We start from the raw sequence: 7,584 nt of genomic DNA on the forward strand, positions 1-7,584 counted from the left end.
AAATGGTTATAATGAGTCCTGCGTTATTCAGCCTCATTATATGGACTCCAGGTGGGTCCGTGTATTTATCTGGCAATTGGATATTCCGTTCTGAAACGGTTATTGAAAAACAAAAAACGAGTGGTTATTTGATCTTCATTTTAAAATACAAAAATTAAAATTGAAATACAAGGCGTTTTTCCTTTTCATGATCAAAAAGGGATGCGCAAAATTTTAAAAATGTTTTGATTTTCATTTTATATTTAGAATAACAAAAAAATAAATCAGTAAGAGACGAAAAAAGGTCAGTTTTTTTTCATTTTCTGAGACCGGAAGTGGTCATCAAGTGTGGAGCCAAACAACAACAAGATTCTCGGAGGGCGGAGCCAGAGAGCAGCAATTGGTCAGAGCATAGATAATATGGAAGACAGTGCGCAAGCGTATCTAGTCTATGAGTATATATGGTCGGCACGCATGGTAGCACCTCTGGCTGCTGTTGACCTTGTTTTTGGAGTAAAACACGGTAAGAAGATAAATACTTCTAACCAGCAGCGTTGTCTTGTTGTACGTTAAGGCAGCGACTTGTGAAGAGTTGTGTTTTGTCGTATTTGAGCAGTTGGTCCGGACGCGTTAGCTAGCTAAGCGGCTAAGTTAGCTAGCGGGCTAATTGACGCAGGTGGCTAACTTACCGCTGAACACCTGTGTTAGTTGCTGCTGCAGCTGTTCGTCGTTATTAGAATGACATTCTCAACCTGTATTTCTCTGCTGTGTGTTTTAGCTTTTAAAAAAGTTATTTTACTTTAAGGTTAACTGAAACCCGTTCAGCTGCACTGAAGTTTAACATTCAGCTGGTTTGAATAAAACCACGCTTAACTTAACATTGTGCAACATTACCTCTCTGAATCTCCATAATTTCATTAAATTCCTTCTCTCTTCCACTGCTCAAGTTCAATCCAGTAAATAAAATGACATTAATAGTGAATAAACTAACAACCAGCCATTGCATTTATTTATTATTGCATGTATTTGTAGTAAAACATGAGTTGAAACATCCTACTTTTGGATCTAGAACTGCACAAGCTGTTCATTTTCAGTCACCTGACAAGTTAAACTCCCCTTTTTATGTGAGGTTGAAGCAGAAAGTCTGAGTTAACAAAGAAAGTTGTGTATAATTTGTGATACCTGTTATCTATGACTGAGGCTTTAGTTTTTGTTGAGCTGATTTACACGTAGAAACTTTGTTCAGGAAAATTTCTCAGTAGCTCAGAGGACAGGCTGCTTTTTATACAACCTTGTAAGAGAATGTCTGTCAATGCTTTCAGCAGAATTTGGAAACACAACACTTCCTAAACAGATATTTTGAGGCTGTGAGGTTGAACGTTTGAGAGTATATCAGTGTGTGTGTTTGTGGTCTTTCTGTTTCTAGGTGGAAGCTGAATTAGTGAGGATGACTCCTGCTCCTGTCATCTCTAAGCTCCTCACACATCTTTACCTGCACATGAGGAAAATCACTCCTGTAGAATGCAGGTATGTTTGTCATTATTATAAAAAGATGTTGCCTGGTGACCTGTCAGAAACCCATTATACAGAGTCAGCCAAAATAATGTTTACACACATCAGGAAAAGAAAACTTGCATAAATATTTCAATACCAAATTTATTCAGACATCACGAGATTAATAAAAGTTATCTTTGGCCACTACAATTACAAGAGGTGCTCAAAGTGGTGGCCACTGGCTTCCAGACATTTCTGTTGTGTTGTAGACGTCACTTGTTGATGCTCCATTCATGATGGTAGCGCCATCTGTTGGGAAAACATCGTACAACAGGACACAGAGTTATCGTGATTTGATCAAATTTTGAAAGAGGAATCTATATGTGTAGAAGTACTTATACAAATAAAATATTAAAGTTTTTCTTTTCCTGATGTGTGTGTACATTATTTTGGCTGACTCTGAACATAATGAGAACAAAACTGTCATTTAATTGTTGCTTTGAAAGCTTCTTTAGTGAAAACCAGCTGGTGTTCTGCTTTGAAACAAACTGCTGTTGAGGTCTGTGTTTTTAGGTTTAACCCCACAGTTTCTGAATGAACTGATAGTTGTTTTTTTTTCCTGATCAATGTGGACGTTATAATTGATGGTAACATTTACTGATCATATAATCAGCATGACAATATAACAGTATAACATTCTGACCACCTGACTAATACTGTGTTGGTCCCTTTATGCTGCTAAAACTCCTCTGACCCAGTGGTTCATCAGAACCTCTGGGGATGTCCTGTGGATCCTGTGGATCCTGTGGGTTGCAGGGTGGGTCCTACCTAGACCAGGCTGATCCTGGACCATCCCACAGATGCTCAATCAGATCTGGATGTGGGGAATGTGGAACCCAGGTGAACAGCTTAGCTCTGTCGTGTTCCTCGGACCACTCCTGAACAGTTTTAATTTGTTCTGCTGAGGGAGGCAGCTGGCATCAAGGACTGCTGTTGCCATGGAGACTAGGGGGTTGTTTGTCCTGCAGTGTTTAGGTGGTGGTACATGTCAAACATCCACATGAATGTCAAGGTTTCCCAGCAGAACGTTGTATTAGAACAAGATGATGGATGTTGTTCTCTTCAGCTGTCAGTGGTCAGAATGTTGTGGCTGATCGGTGGATCTGTCTGCCTTTACTCTGACATCCAGAGTTATACAAAAGTGTAGTATGTGTGCAGTGCAGAAGAGATTTACTTTATTGTATGCAGTTTTAGTGGTCCCATCAGAGAAAATCATATCCATATACAGATTTTTATTAATTCCAGGGCTGGTTCAGTAAAGATTATAATAATAACTACATCAGATAATTCTTGGTCGCAGTTGGAATTTTGCAGCCTGAGAGATGGTTGAGAAGGTTTGCAGTTCTTGTTGTAGCAAAATATGTTATAATAGAAGATCTTTATTGTCATTGTACATGAAATTATCTGCAAACCAGCTAAGTGCATCAGTGTGAGGTATCTAAAAATAAATAAAGAAAAATGCTTCTAAAGCCAATAATAAACAGAATATTTTGAGGGAATATTCTAAAAAGGAAAGAAAAGCTCCATTCTCACTCCTCTCAGGATAAACTGTCGTTAAAATGGACTTTAAATTTAGCTTCAACATGAGATAAAAATAATTTACCTTCATTACTGATGTTGTCAAGTTTTAATAAAGTTCATGCTACTTTTATAAAATGATGATTAATAAATTGTATGTCTGTGATCTGTGTTTGATTTCTGTCTTTTCTCCTGTCATCCAGATGTTCAGAGGGAGATGATGCCACATCTGGTCCAGCTGATGGAAGGTCTTGAAGTTCTCTGACTGGCCTCGACTGAAGATGGTCGTCTCACTGGATTTAAGGTTCAGATGCTCAGTAACAAACTCCACCAATGAGCCAACAGGGAAGCTTTAGGTTTATTAAATGTTGCTATGAAGGTATTGCTGTTTTTCTTTGTGAATGCAATGTGCTCCAACTGAAACTTGAATTAGAACTTAGAAGTAAATCCTTCCATCTGAAAGGATTTAGTTGCATTAATAACCTCATAACATTCTAATTTTTATTCCAGTCTTGGTTGGAAATAGAATCTCTGTACTGATTCAGGTAAAAACTGAACTTCACAGCATGTTGGAGCAAAACAACCAGATGAAAACTGTGATGGTGTTGGATTGTCAGACCGTAATGTTGCAGCTCAAAGCAGCTTTTCTAGCTCAGTTCATTCTGACATTCAGCTATGAATCAACACAGCAGATGGTGATCCATGCTGTGGAAGTCTCACATCTCCTGATTTAATGGAGCTGCTTTGCACTTTTTACACTGTTTATTCACCAACACTTTATTTAATAAAAGTCCCATCTAGTTTTTATGAGGAATGTGATGTTTTAATTTCTCTGTGAATAACTGCAGTCTAATGCAACAGCTGGAGTTGTAACATCTGTCCTGATATTGATCATGAAGTATTGATCAGAATACTTATGGTCAGCAGTCATCCCTGAAGTTTTACATTAAAATCTTTACTTGTGTTGTGAACTTTGGTAAGAAGCAGAAACGTTAGCGTTGCCATGGATACATGAGTGTTAAATTCTGTCCATGTTTCCATTTTGGGAAATTCAGTCCAGTTCCAGAATGTGGAGGAATTTAGTCTCAATCACAGACAACAAATATTATCTGAAAGTCGGGTTATTGTTGTTTATCAGCACAATACAAAAAGATTAATGTTAGAAATAATCCAGTTAAGACTCTAGAATATCATGATTTATGTAAATTTACCTCAATAATATGAATGTTCAGGTTAAGATTGTACAGTGATATTTATTATGTAAGTTTAGCTGATTAAAGTTTATGACTCTGCACTAAAATATTATTTAAATTGACATCATTATTATAATATTTAGGGTCAGACCCTACAGTATTGAGATTAAGAAATCAAATATTCTATAAAATGTAAATACACTGAACTCATTTGGATATATTTAAGTGAGACTCTACAATATTATTTGACACAAATCTATCTAAATCAAAATTTTAATTATTTTCATGCCAAACATTTACTGGACTGATTTAAATATTAAAATCACTCCTTTCTAATCCTCTGCTGTACGTTCAAACCTGAGGCCTTAAATAGAAACACACAAGTATCTGTTTGAAGGAACTTCTGCAGAGTCCTGGTTCCAGAACATGATGATAGAATTATAGACAAACTTTAACAAAAGCTGCCTGAGAGTTTACAGGTTTTTATGTTGGATTTCTTCAGTAATTTAATGAGCGTTATCAGCAAAAATCAAGTGTTCATTTGATGAACTTCATTTCCTAAAACATCCAGAATTGGAGCTCATATCTTTGGCAGCTGTAAAGTTTCTGCTCCTTCAAAGTTCACAACACAATGAATGAATTCCTAAAACACTCTCAATGCTGGAGAGCGTTTGTGATGCTGAAGCAGTGATCAGTTTTTCTGTTTCTTCTCTGGAGATGCACAATGAGGGACGTCTGCAGCAGACTGAGAAAGAGTCTCACCACATCCTGACATGAGGAAAAAGACTTTATTGAAGACTACAATGAGAAAAACTATCAGACAGCAGACGGCTGCATTCAAGGTGAGCTCTGAACATTTGATCTGGAACAGGAATTCAATAACGGCAGCATGAGCTTCATTTCAGTCTGTAGCTGCTGAATTCATGGATGAATCATCTGGCACTAGAGAAGAAGACCATCAAACATCCACGTCAGCTGATGGAGGTCCAAGAGTCTCACCAAACAAACAACCTACAGAGTGAAGACCTCGAATCTGATTGGACGGCCTCCTATTCAGCCACATGTGTGAACAAATGCCTCTAAGCTGATTTGTTTTCTAAAATAAATCTAGTTTGAGTCCTAATCTATGCCTGTGTGTTTGCTTCTTTACACCGCTGTTAACAGTTTAGGCTGTTAGATTGTTCCAGATAAGACAAGTACAAGATTCTTCAGAGCCGTTCTACCACGAGCCTGACAGGAAGAACTCCAACAGCTACTGAATGTTCCTGTGGTCCCCTCAAGGCTACAGGAGGAGTCCTACGAGGACGAGCCGGTCCACCTGATGGTGGCCAGTCGCTGCAGTTCAAAGCCAACACCGACTACGTGGACTTCTACTGGACCACACGGAGGCCTTCAAACTGGACCAACAAGTTCACCGACTCCCCGACTCGTGGGTCTGAGGACGCCGCCGAGCCTCGGTCCCAGCCTGGCCTCCTGTCTGTGGGTGTTTGAGTGCTGAGAGGTTTGTGGATGCATGTGAACGTGTCTGTGTTGAAACAGCAGCTTTTGACTCAGTAACGCCGGGAAAAACCAAGAGCTCCTTTATTTGTGACTTCCACTAAAAAACTGATGAAAATAAGTTTGCCAGGGTTCTGACTGATAACAGATTATTAAATAATGAAAATAATCGTTTAAATATTCCTTTAAACAATCCTTTTAGGTCTACATTTCCTTTACACTGACTTCTTGGTATATGTACAAGTATTTTGGGTGGAATATACCATTAAGCCCAATGTTCAAGGGTTCTTCTGGGAATATACCATTAAACCAAACTTTTAGGTAACTGTTCCAGGATGTTGGGTAGAATATACCATCAGATAAACCTTTTAGGTCTACATTGGAAGATTTTAGAGTAGAATATTACTCCAAACCATCCTTTAGGTCTACATTTAAGGTGGAATACTCCTTTACACCAAGATTTTTTTGGTCTACATTGAAGGATTTTAGGTGGAATATTCCTTTGAACGAACTTTTTAAGTTTATGTTCAAGGATGTTGGGTGGAATATACCATCAGACCAACCTCCAAGGTCTACAGTAGTGGAGGATTTTAGGTGGAACTTTCTTCCAAACCGTCTTTTAGTCTACATGTAAGGATGTTTAGGATGGTATATTCTTCCAAACCAACTTCTCAGGTCTACATTTCAGGTGGAATATTCCTCCATACTAACTTTTTTGGTCTACATTGAAGGATTTTTTCTAAACCACCCTTTCGGGTCTATATTTGAGGTTTTAGGTGGAATATTCCTTTTAACCAGCCCCTCAGGTCTCTTTGAGGATTTTGGATGGAATACTCGGTTAAACCAACATTTTAGGTGCATGTCCAAGGATTTTTGGTGGAATGTTCCTTTAAGGTGGATGTCTGAGGACCTTGTAGGTGGAATACTTCCTGAAACCAACCTTTTAGGTCAACATTCAAAGATTTAAGGTGGAATATTCCTTTAAACCAACCTAAATTTCATGTTTTGATCATTATCAAGTGAGAAACCTCAATCCAGACTCCTCATAATGACGTTTGAGATTTATGCTGCTGTTATTTGTTTAGTCCAGACTAAATGACAGAAATCCACAACTGTAATTTTATTTCAGGACTCGGTTATTAAATGTCAAAACAATCCATGTGACTCTAAAAACTCAACAGCTTTACAAACTCTAAGATTAAACTCTCCACAAGGATCCAAAACAAGTTGGACTTCTACATGAGAGCTTTAATTATTCTTCATCTACTTCCTGAAAAGTTTGGTCAATAAAAAAGACAAAAACTAATATTTTCAGCTGAACTAAAGACAGACTTTGTGATTTTTCTGCTCACATGTTGTGTTGTTGTAAACTTGCTCTTTCAAATAAATAGCCGCCTAACCCCCTGGAAACCAGCGTTTGTCCTGTTTTTGTGTTGCTCCTCGGCGACCCTAGACAGCCGGGTCGTAATGTTTTTTGAGCAACACACCATACTATGACGTTTTTACAATGATGGTTCTACTATGAAACCAGTTTGACATGTTCAGGTGTTCTTTGTGTGAAAACTCAGAGATTTCAGGTATCAGAAGGTGGTTTTCAACTTTCTTTGTTAACTTTCTGCTTCAACATTAAACTAAATTTCCTTCACTAAGCCAGCCCTCTGGACTTCCAGTAAGCTGTGTTCCTATTGGCTGTCCAGGTGGCTGTGTTCCTATTGGCTGTCCAGGTGGCTGCTTGGTGTTATCAGGAACACCTGAGCAGCTCAGTGTCTTCCTGCTTTATTTAGCTGCAGACAAACATTTCCTCTGCTTCTCTTCACCAGTGAACCGGGTTTGGTTCCATTGC

The 7,584-nt window shown here is 38.4% G+C and overlaps 1 long non-coding RNA gene across 3 annotated transcripts; it reads left to right on the forward strand.

The window, feature by feature from the left end:
* The first annotated feature begins 399 nt into the window (after positions 1–399).
* Positions 400–5,910, forward strand: LOC129349217 (uncharacterized). 3 transcript variants are annotated; one of them, XR_008602137.1, is made up of 3 exons: positions 400–502; positions 1,406–1,506; positions 3,255–5,367. It is a non-coding gene; the product is annotated as an uncharacterized LOC129349217 (long non-coding RNA). The 3 variants fall into 3 exon arrangements; XR_008602136.1 differs by lacking the exon at positions 400–502 and adding an exon at positions 5,409–5,910 and having other exon boundaries at positions 1,287–1,506; positions 3,255–5,307; XR_008602135.1 differs by lacking the exon at positions 400–502 and having other exon boundaries at positions 1,252–1,506.
* Positions 5,911–7,584: the final 1,674 nt, after the last annotated feature.

The sequence above is a fragment of the Amphiprion ocellaris genome, chromosome 7, assembly GCF_022539595.1.
Source record: "Amphiprion ocellaris isolate individual 3 ecotype Okinawa chromosome 7, ASM2253959v1, whole genome shotgun sequence".
In the NCBI taxonomy this organism is placed as follows: domain Eukaryota; kingdom Metazoa; phylum Chordata; class Actinopteri; family Pomacentridae; genus Amphiprion; species Amphiprion ocellaris.